This window comes from Panthera onca, chromosome B2 (assembly GCF_046562875.1).
Source record: "Panthera onca isolate mPanOnc1 chromosome B2, mPanOnc1 haplotype 2, whole genome shotgun sequence".
NCBI lineage: Eukaryota > Metazoa > Chordata > Mammalia > Carnivora > Felidae > Panthera > Panthera onca.
In genome coordinates, this window is record NC_138343.1 from 47,856,356 (window position 1) to 47,877,773 (window position 21,418).

The window sequence follows — 21,418 nt, forward strand, 5'->3', positions numbered from 1 at the left end:
ATAAAAAATAAAATTCCTTTTTTAATTACATAGAAAGTGGGCATGAAATATCTTTATTAGAGTTGATTTCAGTGTATGATTGAACCTAAAAATGAGGTTGCTTCAGAGAACTCAAAAGATTCAGAGATTGTCTACTCTTCTAAATTAAATTTGCTCCATAAAAATGTGCTTTTTATTCTTGCCTCTGCATCTACCCCATTAATTTATTCTGTTGATTCTATTCACAAAATATGCACAGAATCTATCACTACAGCTGCCCCCTTCCTGGTCCAGGCCGTCAGCTCTCAGCAGGTTCACGGCCACCACAGCCAACTGACCTCCTCGCTCTCACTCCTTGCTGCAGAAAATAACAGTAGCAAAAGTGAATTTGTAAGTGTGCCATCCTGTTGAGTAAAATCCTTCACAACTTCCCTCTGTCCTTCAAAGACAAATAGAATGTCTGCATGACCTTGCCCTTCACCACCTCTGCAGCCTCCTCTTCACCTCACTCATCAATTCTTTTCCCGTTCCAGAGAGGAAACACCTCCAACTCTGACCCTTTGAGGAGGACATAAGACTCAGCTCTGAGGTCTTCAAAATTCCTCCCCCATGCCATCTCCAATGACCCAATGCTTTTTCGACCCTCTACCTTTAGGACAGATTTAAGATTCAGAGGGGATTTAAGACCACCTGCATGGAGGATGTGTCAAAACTCCCTTTGATCCAGCACATATCACTTTAGTGTCTAAACTAAAACTGCCACTTCAGCATCTCATCACTAAACTTCCAGATACATCAGCTCTTTCTTTTATCAGCTGGGAATAATAGTGTCTGCCCTTTAGTATCATCATAGGTACTGAGAGAGAGACAGACAGACAGACAGACAGAGTGCATGTGTGTGTGTGTGTGCACGCGCGGTGTATGTGCGGGTGTGTATGTGCGTTTACATCAAACATAATGCCTAGCACAAAGTAAACACTCATTGATTGTGTATGTGGTCCTGGGAATATAATGATATATCATTGCCCTTGTTACATTTTTAACTACTGTCAGATCCAAGTTCAGCCCTCCTCTCCTCATCTGTGTCTGAGTGAGGCCAATCATTCAGTGTACCTAAAGGAAAGGAAAGAAAATAGGCTAAGGAAGAGATCATGAGTAAAGAAATTTTCAAAGCAGACTGTTTAAATGACTTTTCTTTTTTCTTTTTTGTTCTATTTTTTTGAAAAACAAGTTTCAAAAATATTCCTAAAATTGGTATATGCTTTATCTTTTCTTCCTGGTCTACTACTCAGCTTTAGGTTGTGGGTTTTGTTTTGTTTTGTTTTCATCAGAGTATTGGAAAAAAAAAAACCTGAAACATTGTTGCCATTTGAGAAATATTAGTTCTCTCAAAAGAGATCTGTACATCTAAGTATACACAATTATCCTTTCCAAAAAGAAAAAAAAAAAAAGACACCAACTATCTTGCCCAATTCTCAAAGCAATTATGAATTCACTTGAATTTATCCCTTGATCAGTCCCTTGTATGATATTGAAAATACATTCCACTCTGAATTAATTCCTTCAGCCAATATTTATTGTTTATTTGTCAGTAGACTATTTGGTCCTCAAGGGACCAACACTTTCTACCCTGTTTTCTCATCCTCACCTTCCTGATATCATGAAGCACAATAGGGAGGTCTGCCTAATGGACATTCAAAAACATTTTGATTTAACACTGCAAACAGAGATGTGAAAAAAAAGTCCAATAAAATCTACCTCTTTTTTTTTACCTGCTTTTGGTATATTTCATGACATAATACCTTCCATTTTTAGAATATTTTAATTTTTTAAATTCAGATATATCAAGAAATTAAATTTACTTTTAAAAAATTGAGATACTTTCTTTTGTTAAGTGTCTAAATAATTTTTGAAATAATTCAGAGGCAAAAAGGAATAAATATAATCTTATAAGAGCATTTTTATATAAAAAATAGATGCTAGTACACATAATTAATTATAAAAGTATCTATCGCTCCATTTCCTTTTTGTATCCCACTTAAAGACTTTTTTTTTTCAAGTTTTTTTTTTAAATTCTGGTTAGTTAACATACAGTGTAACATTAGTTTCAGGTGTAGAATCTAGTGATACATCACTTACATAAAACACCCAGGGCTCATCATAACAAGTGCCCTTAATACCCATAAACCATTTAATCCTTCTCTCCACCCACCTCCCCTACAGTAACCCTCAGGTTTTCAATTTAAAGTCTTCTACCTAAATACATATCATGTAATAATTTAATCACTTCTCTAGAAAAAAAGAAAAATATTTCAGGCTAATGTCATCACTAATAAAACATTGCCCATCCTACAGGTGAATCTTGAGTTAATAAAGGTAAACTTCTCAGGTATTAATTTTTCCAAAGTTAATAAGGATAATTTTTTTCTAGTTTATTAAAGATCGGACCTAACACACAGGTACTACAGTCTTTTTTTTTTTTTAACATGTATTCATGTTTGAGAGTGAGAGACACAAAGGGTGAGCAGGAGAGGGGCAGAGAGAGAGGGAGACACAGAATCTGAAGCAGGCTCCAGGCTCTAAGCTGTCAGCACAGAGCCCGAAGTGGGGCTGGAACTCACAGACCGCAAGATCATGACCTGAGCTGAAGTTGGACGCTTAACCAACTGAGCCACCCAGGTGCCCCCACAGGTGTTACTATCTTAACATAGTCCATCCAAAATAAAATATCAAATATCATCACATTGAAGACTCCCTGACCCTATGACCAGATGTTAGTTCAAAATTCATACTATGTTGTACCTCTACTCTATTGCTTAATCCATTTCCTTGAAGTACAATTATGGAATTATCTTGCCTTCCTCTTCCCCACCTTCCACCCCTATTGTAACTCACAAGGCAGGAATTTATGTCTTCTAATTTTTATATTACCCTTCCCAAAGTCTTAAATTATGCACTTAAACCAGTAGATTCTTAGTAACTTTCATTGAATTGAAATGTATGCAAGCCATGCATTTTTCAACACACCTGCAAAACTACATATTTTTATAAAATTGGTCATGAAAATTATCTTGTGCTCAAGTAAATGGGAACATTTTTTTTAAATCTAGTATCCATTCTAAAAGTCAGGAGTTAATAGGTAGTACTGGCTACCACTGACAGTTTTTCATCCATCATTTGTGTCCCCTTTTCTTTCAAGAGGCATCTGTACCTACCACATCCCTTTGAGATGGGATGATGTGAGACAAAAGCAAATGCCTATTGTCAATACCTCAAACTCCAAACACCACCTATGGTGTTTGACTGACATGACATATGCCTTTAACAAGAGCTGTCTTACAGAGACTACAGGAAGGAGACAGGCAGGCAGACTTCAGACAGCTGCTTAAAGTGACTGGCATTCTTCTTTTGACAGTTTCATTTGACTCTAGCTCAAGTCAACTTATCTTCCTACTCCAAGTAGGTTTCTAATTTACAAGTGCCTAGCATCTTAGGAAAAGAAGGGAGAGGAAAAGAAACATTAGCAGGGCTTAGGAAAGCAGAGTAGTTGAGTGCTTCAGTTTTGTCTAGAAGCAACACTGAGAGCTTGCATTTTCACTTTGGATCCATATAGGAGAGGTGGAGTTTTTGATGCCCATGTGAGGTTGACTGCTGTTGTTTTTGTCTAAGATCCATTTCCCATTTTCTTTTAATAATAGCACCTTTGTTTTCCTTTGAATAAATGACCCTCCCCCAACCTCACCCTGTCTCTGGGAGTGAACACATAACCCTCTTGTAGCCTATCAGTTTATTCCATTCTCCACCAGTAAGGAAGCATCCATCTGAAAGTAAGGGGAAACCAACTGAAAGTGATAAATTAGAGTTAAAAAACCAATTCCAGGTTATTACAGTAGCTTCACAATTCCAACCTCGGGCTGGATGTCCTTAAGATTGTTAGCTTTTGCCTCATAGTCCTATGACTGCACCTATAAGCAATAAATGGGGGAAGAGTATATGCCAGGGTGAAATGAGAAACACAGCCTTGACTCATCTCTCCTTTTATCAGGGAGAGATCCCTTTCCCAGAAATCCCCCAGAATACCACTTCCATCTCAATAGCTACAACTGGGTCATGTGGCCATCTTTAGTTGCAATAAAGAATAGAAATTCAAATATATGGCTTATTCAGCTTTAATAGTAGGAGGGACGTGAAGAGCTCAAGAGAAACACTTTGGGGGTACCATCTGATGTTCTCTGCAATCTTCCTTCAGCCAGGGTGATTATGTCAAGGATGGATGTAGAAGCCAAGACAGGCCAATGGAACTATGATATGAGTTCTCTTAACTGATCTGTATTTAATCAACTTTCTGCTTTAACTAATACTCTTCATGCCTTCAATAAAACATAGTGAACTCACAACCATACACACCAAATGTGGTCTGTCTAGTTTAACAATTTATTATCAAGAGCCATCAATGTTTCTTCTCAAATTTATTGTAATCATAAAATGTAATCATTAAATATTGAATACACTAATGAAACATAAGGGGGGAAAAAGGTATGTGTTATTTTTATGAGAAGTTGAATGCTTTTGAAAGGAAAACTAGATCAAAGAAACTCCTATAGAATTGCAAACAGGTGAGACACCATCATCAAGTGATGGGGGAAATTATAAAAATCCATAAAGTTTCTGTGATCCAGCTGTGTCACATGTTTATGCTTCACTTTAAATATATTTACATTAAAATCATAGATGTTTCATTAAAAGATTTATGAAAAAATGAAAACATGGAGCTCTCATCAGGAACTGAAAACAAAACATACTGCATTCAATAATTATAAGCAAACAGATACCATATATTAGTTTCTTATTGTTGAAAATAATTATCACAACTCAGCAACTTAAAACAACACAAATTCATTCTCTCTTGGTTCTAGAGGTTAAAAGTCTAAATCAGGGTGTGGTCTTCAGTTGGCAGGATTTTATTTCTTTTACCACCTTCAGAGGAGGAATCTGTTTCCTTGCCTTTTCAGTTTCTAGAAGTCATCTACATTCCTTGGCTTATGGCCCCTTCCTCACATCACTCAACTACTTCCTGGTTCTATTCTTTCTTCCCTCTTATAAGGACTGTTGTGATTACACTTGTTGCAATTACACTTGACCCACCTTAATAATCTAGGGTAACCCCCCATCTTAAGGTCTTTAACTTCATCACATATGCAAACTCCCTTTTACCACATATGATAACATAATTCACAAGTTCTGGGAATTGAGATATGGAAATCTTTTGGAGGGCCATTATTTAGTGTGTAACATTATCTTCTTTATTTACGCCAGTTTGGATTAATTTTCCATATATCTCAACCAAAATATTGCTGGATAATGCATATAAGCTTAAGTGGATGAATCAGGAGGCATCAAGAATAAGGACTTATGAAAATATAGTAAGGACAAGGAAAAGAAGAACAAAAGAACATATAAGACATGAATAATGGAAAGGTGTAATCTATTTAAAAAGGGTATGATCATGGAAGAAAACATAGATAAATATCACTGAGTAAAAAAGGATTCCCATCAGGAATTGGAGATAATGGGTAAAAGGAGAGAGAGAAGAGAAAAGAGTTTCAGCATACTATAAAGAAAAAAAAATGAAACAATAAATTAACTGTATTTAAGTCAATAAAGGTCTTATTTTAAGAAGTAAAGATGCATTTTTAGTGTAACTTTTTAAGTGTTTATTTATTTTGAGAGAGAGAGAAAGCGTGAGTGGGGGAGAAGCAGAGAAGGGAGGGGACAGAGAGAATTCCAAGCAGGCTCCACACTGTCAGCACAGAGTCTAACTCAGGGCTTGATCTCGAATAAACTGTGAGATCATGACCTGAGCCAAAATCAAGTCAGATGCTTAACTGACTGAGCCACCCAGGTGTCCCTGGAGGGACATTCTAAAGCTACAGTCATAACCAAGTGCAATATTGCAGTAAAAATGGGCCTTATTGAAGTCAAATTTTCTCTTTCCACAAACTACATCTTTCTCTCCTTTGTTCTGCAAGGAGAATAATGATCCTGGTTAAGTCAAAGAAGTTTCAAACTTAGGGAGAGGTCCTTAGTTGGCAGAAAGTTCCTCACCAAATAATTGAAGACCACACAAGGAGATAAGTTCCAACTTAACTGATGGATACAAATTTCATTTATTAATTAGTAGCTATTTATCATCTAACATATGAAGACTATCAGGGGGAAGAGTTACCTTCTCCCTTCCTTCTAGGAGTTAGAGGCAATCTGAGAGCTAAAACAGCAGATCTGGAGAATTTTACTCCTCCTCCTCAGAGCAGGTAATACATTAACACACATTAGTTGAACGCACAGACAGAAGTTCTTCCATATCTCCCACGTCCGTTGTACTATGTGTTCAGAAATCACTTTGAGACAAAAAAAATGATGAGAGGAAGAATTACTTCAAAAAAAAAAACGAAAAACAATTCATGTACTAGGACTTGAGTAAGACACAGGGCACTAACCTCACTCGCATGCTGACCATTTAATTTACTAGTGCTCTTAATACAGTAAGGATGTATCTCTTGCTCATGTCACGGCTCCAGGCAGTTTTTTGGGAATGGAACTCTTTTCCATGCAATCATCCCTCCATGTCTCTGCTATCTTGCAGGATTCCAGCTTCCTCACAGGTCCTCTGCATCTGGCCAGCAGCCAGGAAAGTGTGAAGGATGGTGTCAGAAGATTTAGCAGTCTAGCCTGGCCTGGTCATGGCACACCAGCAGTTCCTCCCACATGCCAATCACCAGAACATGGTGAACCCATGGTCACCCAGACCTCAGTGCAATAGGTAAAAGAGCAGTCCACCTTCACAGTCCCTTCCTGGTTGAGAGAGACTCGTGCTGAGTCTGGATTAATCCTACACAGAAGCACCAAAGCACCACACCCTTTTCTTCTAAGTACATCCTACCTATATAACTGCCTGTGGAGCACAGAGCCTTGGTACAAAATGAGAATGGTGTTTTCATGACAGTCAAGCTCCATCTGTTCTGAAACAGAAAGACATAATTTCTTATTCCTAACCCAATGCCACTCACAAATCCTTAAATAAAGAATATAAAAGCCTATATGATGGGAGAGGCAAAATGACCTTTAAATCCTTTGGTTGATGAGATCACTCCAGGTAAAATCACTAACAGCAATGACAAAACCCAAGTTACTTTCTGTATGAACTTATGAATAACCTCTGCTTTTGTTCATTCTTTCAGGGATGCCACCCCCCAGGCATGATGCTAGGCTCTAGAATACAATGGTAAACAAGACTATTGCAGGCTCCGCAACAGAGCTTAAGGTCTAGTGTGAAAGACAGACGAAAAATGCAAAAAGTAATAATAATAAGTAATAATAGGGACAAGTTTGACAATTTCATATGCTTCCTTTTTGACCTTGGTCATCTCACTCACTCTTAAAAATTCCAATTAGCATAAGCAGTCAAGTCCACATCAATTTTCCCATATATTTCATTCCTGGTCATGGCATTGTCAATTCCATCTGCTTGCTAAATGATTAGATATGTATGTGCATATTCTGTCAATAACAGAATAACTATCAAAAATGGATCCAGTCATTTCCCCAGACAAATTGAGGATTCTCATGCCATTTCTCGCATCTCAGTTAATTACGTTAACTCCCTTCTAGATCTGTATACCTATAAGTTTATGGCTGTTAACTCTCTTAAAGCTATCCCTTGATCATTTCTCAAATGTGTGTTATTCCCCATGAAGACCAAACAAAACTAAACAAAAGAAGTTAATCCCAAATTTATTCCCTGTCCTTGGAAACTAATTTGAAAATGTTTTTCTTGCTAATCAGAGAACTTGCTGCATTTTCTTTGCACATGGTGGAAAGCAAAGTAATATTAGTTTACATAGGTTTGTCGTGTTGGAACCATAATACCCCTATGTCCTTTTGCAGGGATTATTTAATACACACACACACACACACACACACACACACACACACACACGTACACATGCACACATGAATATATCCCACATTTTACTCAAGTATTTATTATCCTCTTCTGTTTGGGCACCATATCTAAATCTGACCTTATATCTTAACTTTGAAGAACTGAAAAGTAAGAATACATGAAAGTCAAAGCAAGTAGTTGGCTGATATATGTTTTAAAATCCATTTTATTATTGCTTTCTTAAAGTTGTCAAAGTACAATCTTGAACTTAGCAGGCATAGTAGTTATCAGGCAAAGGAGTTGGCATATCTTCCATTCTTGTTCAGATGCTAGCTTGCTATAATTTTCTGAAATCCACAGGGGATGTTTTGGAGAGAAGCTGTGAGACAGCTAATCAGAAAAAGATATTCTAATGTTTAGTTATATTACAGTGTAGCAGAGGCTCCTGGGGGATATGGCAGAAGCCCCATTGGTTGATTCATTTTAACAGAGTTGAATAAAGCAGGGAAAACAACTATCAGAGGAAATCTCACACTGGTAATTCTTGAAATGAGCTCAAACATGTGTTTCCTAATTTCTGTGATGCTCTATATTTTTAAGAATTCACCTTTATTTTACTTTCTCTCCCTTTCTTATTTGCTTTAGTTTTATATTCCATATCCACCAGCATCTGAGACTTATTTCATTTCTACTATGAGCACTGAAATATGACAAAGGGAACAGGGACATTCAGAAGACACCAGTTAAATAATTCAAGTTAAATTCCTTAATTATCCCTATTTGCTTTCTAGGTGTAAATAAATGCCATGTATATATTGGGCATTGCTTTTGGAACATTACAAACCAGAAAGGTTGCCATAGCAACCTCAGCTACCAATAACCTTCATGAGAAATGAATTCCCAATGGGCATGGAGTCCTTGGCAGTTTACACAGCACTTTTAAGCTATAAATGCACTTGTTATTTATTACAATGATGTAATTAAGTGGGACTGCTAATATCACCCTTATTTCCAAATGACAAAACTTTAACTAAAAGAGGTTAAAGACTTGTCCATATTCATGTTAACAGGAAAGTGGCAGGCTCAGAACTCAAAGCCATGTCTCATGATCATAAGAATCATATATTTTTCAGAGTCAGTATAATTATTGGAAATAATAACATACTATATTTACAGTAAATCATTTTTAAATTTTGGACTCTAGAATGAGCTGGCTGGACATTCTCCTATTGTTAAGGTAAATGTCAGGTGTGGAGCCCATGAGTTTGGGAGTACAAGCTCTGATTTGGAGTACAAGTGATGGCTCTGATTTGAGCAATTAGCCATGGTGATCACACTGACAGATAATCCGTTCAGATTCAGTGATCCAAGCCTTGGATCACCTTGTCAATTTACTCTAGTTCAGTCTCTGAGAAAAGGAAAAAGCAACTTCCCCTTCAATACGGAGGCATGAAATGACGAAATATTACTGGAAGAATGAATATGTAAGGGAAGATAATTGTTCCACATACAAATTAAGAATCATGGTTCACAGTATAATCAATCAATCAATACCTGTAAATCAGTGGTTCTCAACTGGGTGTTGTTTTGTCCCTCCTCCCACCCAGGGGACATTTGGCAATGTCTGGAGACATTTTTGGCTGTCACAACTGGAGGATGCTACCTGCATCAGATAAGTAGACGCCAAGGATGCTGTTAAGTATCTCACGATACACAGGACAGCTCCCACAACAAAGAATTATTTGAACTAAAATGCCTATAGTGGGGCTGTTAAGATATCTTGCCATATATAATGCAAATAGATTCTGATGCATTTATTTATCCTATAAAAATGATTCTTGGGGCACCTGGGTGGTTCAGTTAAGTGTCCAGCTCTTGATTTCAGCTCAGGTCATGATCTCACATTCATGAGATCAAGCCCCACGATGGTCTCCACACTGGGTGTAGAGCCCCGCTTAAGATTCTTTCTCTCTCGAGCCAAAGCATAAGAGACTCTTAAAAACTGAGAACAAACTGAGGGTTGATGGGGGGTGGGAGGGAGGGGAGGGTGAGTGATGGGTATTGAGGAGGGCACCTTTTGGGATGAGCACTGGGTGTTGTATGGAAACCAATTTGACAATAAATTTCATATATTGAAAAATAAAAAAAATAAAAATAAATAAAAAGATTCTTTCTCTCTCTCCCTCTGCCTCTCTCCTTTGTTTGCTCTCTCTCAAAAAAAGTGAGCCTTGCAATTGGTTTTTCTAAAATTTCCAAAATTTACGATTAAACACTTTTTTTATTTTTTAAGATTTTACTAAGTATTACGTGGCCATGAGAGAAAAATTAGAAAATAAGAGTAAAGAAAAAAAATCAACCTTAAATCCCACATCCTAGTGGTCAATACTATTAACTTTCTGGTTTTGTCTTATAGACTTTATCTCACACAAATATTCACATATTTACTGACACTCTGGGACAAATATACAATCATGTTATACTTTCCTATAATTACCAATATATTATGAATAATTCCCTATGTCAGGAAATCATGATTTATCTCATTATTTTTAATGACAGACTAGTATTCGATTTAGGAATGTAACAAATTATATTAACTAACTTTTATCAGATATTTAGATTAGGTCCATTTTTCTTGTTATAAACAACATTGTCATTAATATCCTTATACACAAATTTTGCTGTGTATGTCTGTTTATTTTTAGCATATGGTAGAAAATGATTTTTAGGTCAAGGTCAATCACAGATTTCTGTGATTTTATTTGAGATACTTCTCTAAAATTTATAATACAAAGGTTACACAGATTCACAAATTCATAATTAAGTCCAGTGTAAACCCACTTAATGACATGTGAAAAAATCATTCCTTCAATTTCTGTGCCAAAAAAAACAGATTTCATGATGGTCATATATATATTGATGAATGTTCTAAATTCACATTCTTCAGCAATACATAATCACCAATTTGTGGAGGTAAATAAAGAGGTTGCTAAATTGCCATAATCCTCAATTTGTGGTCAATAAAGTAAAGAAGGCTGACTTCTGTATAGGTGTCCATTTAGATACTTTTATAAAAGGAGAGACATGCGTGAAATTAGGAATTCAGTAGAACTCATAGCAGAAATTAAATAGACAGAATATAATCATCTCAAAGCCCTAGAAAATATTGAGAATTGTGCTGCATTCCCTATTGTTTATAGGATGGGGTTATGAGATTTGTTTAATTATAAAAGGGAAATATATCCCTTCCTATGCTGGAAGATAGAGGAACACCCAGACCACTAGCATCTGGATTATACATAAAAACATTTTCAAAGAGAGGAAAAGAATACAAGGAAATTATCCAGGCTCATGAGTTACTTTGTGTATTCCAAAACCAGAGGGAAAATGCCACTGTGGCAGGAAGCAAAAATGTTCTGCTATCCCCCCCCCCCCACCACCACATACAATTTGATGCTTTTTTTGTTGAGTATTAGAAAAATATTTATGAAATGCAATTTAATACATTTGCTAAAAATTAACACAAAGATGGATTTTCAGCTAATTAACGTACTCTCAAAAAAAGGCAGTGGGGAAATGCTTGTTAATGTTTAAGCCATAAGATACACAAAAATGCAGGCAATATTTCATCGTGACACCCAGGAGACCCATGTGTGACACAATATAGAGTCTATGTGTATCTCACTCTCCACAGGAACTAATTTTGAAGCACCAGAATGCTGCGAATTGGCTGTAAAACAATGTTGAAGAAACTCAACATAGAACAGAAGGCACACTTTCCTTAGGAAGAATGCTGATAAAATTTTAATGAACTAACATGTTGTCATGGGGATTTGTTGCTATTCATTAATTCATTGTGCTGTTCCTCTATAGTTTTGCTGAAGTTGAGTGACAAATTGTCAAGTCGCTGTTCTGGTGGTTTACACTGCCTCATTGATACCCTAAATTCAGGGGGTAAATTCTCTCAGAGACTTACCCCATTGCACGTGGGGTAACACGTTTTTTAGCGTCATGTACACTCAACTGTATTTCAAATGAAACTCCATCTCTAGGGTAGGCCTTTGACTCTGCAGAACAGTGAAAATAATCACAGAATGACTGACAGTGCTGGTCACAGATGGAGACTACCATAGGAGCCAGGGCTAGGGAAGGCTCTACCACACAAAATAGTCAACTGGCCGCCTATGAATTAGGGTAAAAGTCTCAGAAGAAAAGAATAATTCAATCATAAAATCATAGAGAGCCAGCGTTTGGAGGCTGTTCAGTCTGTTTCATTTTGCAAATGAGAAACTGAGGGGGCCCACAGAGATAAAGCCTGGCCAAGGATGTGAATGGCAAAGCAAGGATTAGAAACTAAGTATTTTGACTTATATCAATTTTCCTATCATGCTGCCTCCCTGGGTTTCTTCTCTTGTTCTTTTCACTCCCAATAGCTTTCATATTTTCTCCTTGAAATTACTTTTAAAGGCACAATAATGTGAAATAATATCCCTGGGGTATAGGAACACAGACAGAGGTGGTCTACCATTAAGTTTTCGTACTGTTTTTTAATGCACACAAATTCTATGCTATAAATGATCCATATTTGTGTTAATAGAATTTTCTAAGTCTTTGAGTAAAGGATGTTCACAGAAGATTTGGAAAAGTTGTGCAATATTTTATACACCTCCGGGCTGCATACCTACTCTGTAATAATCAGGTGAGGATAGTAGGCCAAAAGCAGTCAGAGCAAAGATTCTGATGTGAGGAATGTCTGTGTCCTCATCATGGTCATTATTAAACAATATTGATATGATGTGATTACTGCTTCTGTGTCTTGGTGGAGGCCAGCTGAAAGAAACCACACCATTCTGTGAGGGCAGTGACATTGAGAAAGAAGCAGCCAGAGAGGAAGAAAAAACAAAACCCAGCCTGGCACCAAATATTCATTTGGTATTTGCAGACAGCCAAAGATCAGTGGATGGAGAGTTTCGGTTTTCTTTTTTTTTTTTTTTTTTTTTTTTTAATGCTGTTCTTCTCCCCCACTGCCAATTGTTTGAGGATATTAGTTTTATGTAACTGTGTTAACTTCCCACTTTTGCAAGACACTGAGAGGACTCAAATTTATAATATGCAAGGTTTTTCTTTTGAATTTAAAAACTCACTATCAAACTTCACTAACATCATTTTTTATTCTAAATCCTTGTTACTCAATGTACCTATTGGACCATCAGCATCACCTGAGATCTGCCAGAAATACAGAATCTCAGGACCTAGCCTAGACTTACGGAATCTGCCTTTTAGTAAGATCCCCAAATGACTCATTAAAGTTGAAGCAGCTCTGGACTACATTACATAATACCAATGTAGCATCCTTACACGTGGAGCTAATAAGACATAGAACACATAACACAAAGACACTTACTAGGATCTCTCTTCTCTGCTGCTCCCAGCAGGCAAGAATAATTGCTACTATATTACATTGTACTTTTCTAAAAAAAAAAAAAGTTTGTATTGCTACAAAGAAAAGCTTTTTTAACCAGGTATTATGTACCTAATGAAAATATTTGCTATTCTTGACTTCCTCACAAGAAATGCAATGCTTGTTAAATCTGAATACATTTTTATTTGCTAATGGCTGTATTCCAGTAATAGCAGCAGCTGACATTCACTGGAGGCTCTCTATGTGCCAGGCACTGCATGAAGGAGATGATGCACATTTCCTAATTGAATCCTCTCCACAACTCAAAGAGGTGGGCAATCATTTGGGCAATCCTTCACTTTACAGAAGGAGAAATTAAAGCACAGAGTCTGTCTGAGAATATAGTATATTTTACATGAAGTAACAGTGGAATCTGAACCCACAAACGTGGAATCTGCCATCCACCATATTAGTTTTTGATTAAGCCACTAGCACAGAGAAATAACACCTAGATTAAAACATAAATATTTCTGAGGCGCCTGGGTGGCTCAGTGGGTTAAGCATCGCATGACTCCTGGACTTCAGCTGGGGTCATGATATGGTTTATGAGTTGGAGCTCAGCATCAGGTTCTGTGCTGACAGAGCCTACTTTGGATTCTGTCTCCCTCTCTCTCTGCCCCTCCCTCACTTGCTCTCTATCTCTCCCAAAATAAATAAAAATAAACTTTTAAAAAACATTTTTTTAATGTTTATTTATTTTTGAGAGAGAGCAAGAGAGCATGAGAAGGGGAGGGACAGACAGAAAGGAAGACACAGAATCTGAAGCAGGTTCCAGGTTCCGAGTGGTCAGCATAGAGCCCCATATGGAGCTTGAACTGATGAACCCTTAGATCATGACCTGGGCCAAAGTTTCCTGTTAACTCACTGAGCCACCCAGGTGCCCCTAAATAAAAATAAACTTTAAAAAAATATAAATATTTCTTCTAATGTCCCCAATGCTATTCTTCAGCCATGACATGTTTCTGTTTTATCAGAAAACCTAACAAATAACTAATAATTACTAATCAACTACACCTGCAGTAGCCTAAAAAGAAGAAATTAACAATATATTAAGGAGCTATGGAAATTTCTAATGCTAATTATTCACTTTATTTTTTTTTAATTTCTTTAAAGATTATATTTTTTTGCTTGCTTATTTATTTATTTATTTATTTATTTATTTATAATATGAAATTCATTGTCAAATTGGTTTCCATACAACACCCAGCGCTCATCCCAACAGGTGCCCTCCTCATTTCATTTTTAAGTAGTCTCTCCACCCAGAAGGTGGCTCAAACTCACAATGGGAAATCAAAAGCCACATGCTCCACACACTGAGCCAGACAAGAGCCTCTTTTTTTTTTTAAGAGCTAATCATTAACTTTAAATAAGATTTGAAGTCCTCCCAGATGATCAAACTTATTGATACTCCTTGACTTATAATTTTACCTGAAACAAACCCATCCTAAAATGAAAATCAGAAATAAGTCTAAACTAAATCAGAAATAAGAGTTATCCCTTGCAATCACTTTATATCATTTCCAATTTAACTAATATGAAACTCAACATTAGAGACTTACTTAAGTGAATTATGCTATATTCATATATTAAAATATAACAGTGTCAAAATTTTATTTTCAAATATTTTTTTTATAATATGGGAACATATGCATTAAATAAAAAAAAGTTGGGTACAACTTTATCGATATAATGTGATCTTTTTTCTGATATATATATTCTAAACGAATATACATATGAATGTCTACATTATGTTTGTGTTTTTCTTTCTTCTTTATTTTTGGGAACTGTCCAAAATAAGCATGATTTTATAAGTAACTTTATAATTTTCAAACCAGGAAAAATAAGTTCTGTAGTCATTAAATCCCAAGAGCCAGTATGAATATTTATTGGAATTTCACAAAATGTATTAAAATTTCAAACTTTTTGCATTTTATGAAGCAGGAATTTTGACTCATTCAATATTTTCCTAAGTAAAGACATACAGGTAAAAAGTCTCATTTGGATACAGCAATAAAACATGTATTTGAAAATTGATCCCAGGCTCGCGTTGGTTAATCATGGTCTGCCACTTAGTTTATGTACGCATAATATTTGAATTGATATATACACAGATATTTGAACTGATACATGCATAAAACACAGACTGCAAACTAGAGCAGAATCAAAAGCCATGTAGACTTTGGCTGATGTCACTCAAGAGTTCCACCGGGCCCTATTCAAGAGCAGTTACAGATTTACAGCCTCATTATCATTTTCTCATTTTAAGATAGATACCATTGTCACTTAAAAGTCCCTTCTATTTCTTTTTTTAAACTATTAATGATCAAGAATTGTTCAAAAATACGTTTCCCTTTGAAATTCTTGGATTTGTATGCATTTTTGTGATACATAAGGCACAATTTCACACCCCATATTTATGTTCATTTCCATATTAATGGCACTCCGAGTAACTTTCAAAATAATTTCCATGAGCACACATATAATCCCCAGGCGCATATTTTTTTTCCTAAAGACCTTACAGTAAACATGAAGCAGGTGAGAAAACAAAACTCACTAACAATCAAATTAAGTTCAGGTGATCTAGCCATTTTCTATATAGAATTATGTTCCAGAACCGTATGCTAGGAAAACTTATACAAGCAGCCAAATCCTTGCTTTTTAAATTTAGACACAAAAGAATGTCCAAATCAATGGATGACATTTCATCATGTGATTCTCATAATTAATTTGTTACGAGCTCCCACAAATAAAATAAATGTTGAATGATACAGACTTCTGTTGTCAAAAGCATCCCTCTCTCATTCCTGCCTCTCTGGCTCCTGACATTATTTCTTGGTTATTGGTTGACAGTTCAGTGCCTTGAGTGTTGCTCTCGCTGTAGGGTTAGCAGGATAATTGACAAACCATAGGGATCGGATCCCTGGATTAGGATGACCGGACTGTCAAAACAACCATGACATACTCTCACATCAGCTTCGACTGCAAGTCAAGGCTGTGAGGGAAACATTCACCCTGGCAGGGCCAGATGGGAAGTGTTTAGTTTATAATATTTCCCACTGCAAAGTATACTTCAGCAAGGAACAGGAACAATGTAATATCATTTTTAAAACAGAATTTACAAAAAGATATAATTCAACGAAAAAATCCACCAAAGTCACAGTTAATTCAAGCATTAATGTGAAATAAACATTCCAGAGGCTTATTTCACTTATATGATGTATCCTTCAGATTATATAAAATGTCTTTAGCTTTTATTAGAAGAATGACATGTATTTGGGAAAACTCTATCTGTACTGATAGAATGTATTTATGAAACATTATGTATGTATGTATTATGTATGCACAAAATCAAAGGGGAGTGTGGTGAAAATCCGGTTTTATGCTGTATGTATAATTTTGTCTAAAAACTATCTTGTAAACTTTAAATCAAACTGATGCATGCATGTAATTCATATTAATAAGTAGTACACCACAAGTTATGATATCAATTAGGGGTTATATAATGTTTCATCTTAAGGGGCACAGTTAAAAAAAATGTTTCAAAAACTCTAACTAAATTTGCCACTTTAAACATTGTCTCTAGACTTTCAGAATCCTATCATAGATCTTTGAAATGACAGCTCAAGTGACATCTATTTATAATGCAGACATATTCTCTGTATGAAAACATAGATTGCAAAACCGTTAAGGGGAAATTAAAATGCAAATACAAAAAAGGGTTATTTACTTAGTTCTGTGCCAGCTAACACATGGGACATGGACACCTAGGATTAGAAAGATCCAATTATTTTTAAAATATAAAACTTAAAGAACTTATTCATGCACCACTTGGGTCTTGGAATATGATCAAAATAGTTTTGGAATAGTTAATCAGTATTTTTCCATCAGAGTCAAATTTTTCAAAACATTAAAAAGAAAAAGCAAGAAGTATGAGTGAATATTATTTACCGACAGACACTTCAGTTTAACAAATACTGAAATGTTCAAAAACAAGGATTGGAATAAGATGACATTAAACTATCCATTTTTATCTTGTAAAACTGAGATTTTTTTTAAAGGATCATTAACATTTGTGAATAAGGGAAAAAACATGAAATTTTATTAGTCCCAACCAAGTCGGTTTTATGCTTCCAGTACTATGCATCAAAATATCATTCTGGAACAAACTGAAGCATCCTCACATTTTTATGCATATTTCACTTGCTTAAGAAAAAGAAATGGAGCCTAGAGTTGGAAGTAATATGGCAAATAGGATGTTCTGAAGGATACAGCAAATTTTCAAAAATGTGTAACTGATAAATGCAATCTTAAAAACTACAAGCAATGCAAAGCACTGTTTCACATGGGAGAGTAACCCATAGGTTCCTGCACCTCCAAGTGATCTTGTGCAGTGTGAGTTAAAAGAGGAAATGAATGTAAATTAATCTTCATGCTGTTACCATGAATTAGGCAGGGCAGGCATTAACACCATTGTTTTGAGGCAAGGAAATGTGAGGTTAAATGACACCGGTATGTGGCAGAGCTAGGACATGAACCCAGTTTGTGTAACATACTTAGCTCCTTTTCCTAATACATAATAAAGAGGTGCCCCCCCCCAACAGAAACAGAGAAACACAATTCTTTTCTTATTGCCATTTTTCCTATGTAGGCATGGCTTTTGTTCCATATATGAACTGTATTAAGACACTTCCAATAAATTATCGAAGAGCCAAATTCTCTCTCTTCTACTTCAAAGAGAGGCATAAACCAATTTATTTGGTGACAGTAATAGTAAATTTAAAGAATATCCCAACAGTTACTTTGAGTTGTGATCTTTGTCATGTAGGTAAGAAAGCAACCAATGTACAACTTCACTGTGCCATCTACTGCTTCCCCATTTTAGAGATGAGCACTAGACGTTCACAACTTGTTCAAGACGATCCCAAGGTCACACAATTATAACAGAAAAAAGCTATGAGGAGTCTTTCTGTTAAATCAGCCTGCTTGTCCATGAAATTCACAACATTTTTATCATTATCACATTATCATTATAATATTGTCTATGATGGGGTTCCAAATGTTTAAAGTGTTGGATCAATAAAAGTCCTAAACCTTGATTAAGGTATTCTTCATCCCTAGGCAACACTAATATATATATATATATAGTTTTTAAGATTGCATTTATCAGTTACACATTTTTGAAAATTTGCTGTATCCTTCAGAACATCCTATTTGCCATATTACTTCCAACTCTAGGCTCCATTTCTTTTTCTTACATATATATATATATATATATATATATATATATATATATATGGTAAGATTTATTTATTTAGAGAGAGAGAGAAAGAGAGGGAGGGAGGGAGAGACAGTGCAACCACGGGGAAGGGCAGAGAGAGAAGAAAAGTCCCATGCAGGCTCGGTGCTGTCAGCACAAAGCCCCATGCAGGGCTCAAACTCATGAACACTGAGATCATGACTTGAGCCAAAATCAAGAGTTGGAAGTTTAATCAAATGAGCCACACAGGTGCCCCGCAACACTGTATTTTAATCACTTAAGAACAATTAAGCAGTTATTCAGCTTTTTACATTCTTCAGTACCTACCTATGGTTAAGAGTTCACACCTATGTTACTTCTAGTGCGTGCCCAACACACACATATTCAGTAGGGTTACTTTACATTCTTTCCTTTAGTTAATCATATGCCTGAGAATTTTTTTTTATTACACTATGAAAATTGTCTTAATTAGTAGGATATTCCAAAATCAAAATTCAGTAGCCACCAACAAATATAAAAATTGAAGTTATTACAACAAGGTATAAAATTCATGATCATATAGTGGTTTTTTTTGCTCGGGCAAGTAACCGATTTCATTGGAAGAGGGAGTTTTGATATGTGTGGATACAGTAAATGAAATTGTTGTTCACACTGACTAAAATTCTTTCCAGTTAAGTAAAAAGAAAATGTACAAAACTAATTCAAATGAACATACCATGAATATGGCACTAATACAGAAAATAAAGTAAGAATTTTGATAGCTTGAACAACAAAAAGGAAATTATTTTCCTTTGCTATTGAAAAACTCTTTTAAGGAGCACCTGGGTGGCTCAGTCAGTTAAGTATCCAACTCTTGATCTTGGCTCAGGTCATGATCTCAAAGTTCATGGGATCAAGCCCCACATTGGGCTACGCACTAACAGCATGGAGCCTGCTTGGAATTCTCTCTCTACCCCTCCCCCACTCATGCTCATGCTCTCTCTCAAAATAAATAATAAACATAAAAAAAGAAAACTCTCTTCAGCTATTTATATAGTTCTGAACTTGATCTCTGCCACAATAGTTTCAGAGGGCAAAAAGATTGGGAAGAGGAAGAAACCCGAGGAAGGAAATTATAAAGCAGTTAAGGTACCAAGATGTTGATAAAAAGAGGAAAAAACAAAAGATAAATTACATATTTAAATCTAGAAAAGTACCCTAAAGATGAAAATCAATCTCTTAATTTAAAGCAACTGTTAAATCCCTTAACAAAAAGTCCACAGAGGGGCGCCTGGGTGGCTGAGTCAGTTAAGCATCTGACTCTTGATCTCAGCTCAGTTCTTGATCTCAGGGTTGTGAGTTCAAGCCCCACATTGGGCTCTGTGCATAGCATGAAGCCTACTTTAAAAAAAAAAAAAAGTCCACAGAGATTGAAGGACTTCTATACAATGAGAATTTGTAACAATATAATCTTAAACTGGCAAGAACCAGGTATCTAGATTCATTTCTCACCACCACCACCACTACCCCCAACCCAGAGAAGAGTAGAAAAGAGCAGTGGAAAAATACAACTCCAGCATGGTGGAAAATATGGACTGTTCAGAAAAGATTATGAGAATGGCCCACATCCTCTCTCTCCAGCTCTTCATCCCTATTTCCTGTTCCTTCCTGTTCCTCCAGTGAAGTACTGCAGAGGGGGAAGAGTGAATGGAAGGGGCAGAGGAATGGCGGGGGGAGAAAATGGTGTCTAAGGATGGAGTTTGAACACCACAGGGACCCATTGGCTTCATGTAGTCCTAGGCAGAACCTACACACTGTAAATTTATACACTGCATACACATAAATACAAACAGTTGACCTTCGAACAACACAAGGGTTAGGGGCACCAATTCCCCCACCACCAGTAGAAAAAGCTGCATATAATTTTGGACTCACGCAAAACTTTACTACTAAAAGCCTAACTACTAAGTCTTACCAATAACATAAACAGTTGATTACCACATACATATTTTGTTATATACTGTATTCTTACAATAAAAATAAGCTAGAGAAAAAATACAAGAAAATCATGGGGCACCAGGATGGCTCAGTCAGTTGAGTGTCCAACTCTTGATTTTGGTTCAGGTCATGATCTCATGGGTTAGTGAGTTCAAGCCCTGCATCAGGCTCTACACTGACAGTGCAGAGCCTGCTTGGAATTCTCTCTCTCTACTTCTCTCTCTTCCCCTCCATACTCTCTCTCTCTCAGAATAAATAAACTTTTTTTAAAAAAAGAAAATCATAAGGAAGAGAAAATATATTTACAGTACTGTATTTATAGAAAAATCTGTGTAACAGTGGACCCATGCAGTTCAAACCCATATTAATAGTTCCAGAGTCAACTATATAGATAGATAGATATCTATATCTACACATTCATGTGTATAAACATAAATGTACATACACACATATCCTTTTTAGGAACACACACACACATACACACATCCATCCCTTTTAGAGAAAATTATTTACTCAGATGCTATTATTATCATTTAAGGATATTATCCCTTGGGTGTAAAACAAATATTATGTTACCAAAGCAGGTATACATACAAAACATTTAGAATATCTCAAGTTGTTTTTTTATGTGTATTTTTAAAAGAGTCCTAGGCAAAAAATTCAAATAAGCTTCAACTTTTACAGCCTGGGAACCAATATAGAGTCAGAAAGTTAGCACTAAAATGCCTGAGGGGGCAAACAGTTGTTTAATGAGGACAAATGGAATAAAATTAAAATGCAGCCTAATAAAATAACTTCTAAA

General features: G+C 36.0%; 1 protein-coding gene across 7 annotated transcripts in view; it reads right to left on the reverse strand.

The window, feature by feature from the left end:
* Window positions 1-21,418, reverse strand: part of LOC132667179 (uncharacterized) — a 322,994-nt gene that overhangs the window by 93,104 nt on the left and 208,472 nt on the right. For 6 of the 7 annotated variants that reach the window (XR_009605024.3, XR_009605025.3, XM_078446430.2 and 3 more), the window contains 2 exons: window positions 8,529-8,621; window positions 8,161-8,311 (listed from right to left, as the gene is read on the reverse strand). The exons of the other annotated variant lie outside the window; for it this stretch is intronic. The gene's annotated coding sequence lies outside the window, so the exon portion shown is untranslated. Of the gene's footprint in view, window positions 1-8,160; window positions 8,312-8,528; window positions 8,622-21,418 lie in introns of those variants that run through there. 7 annotated transcript variants of the gene reach the window in all.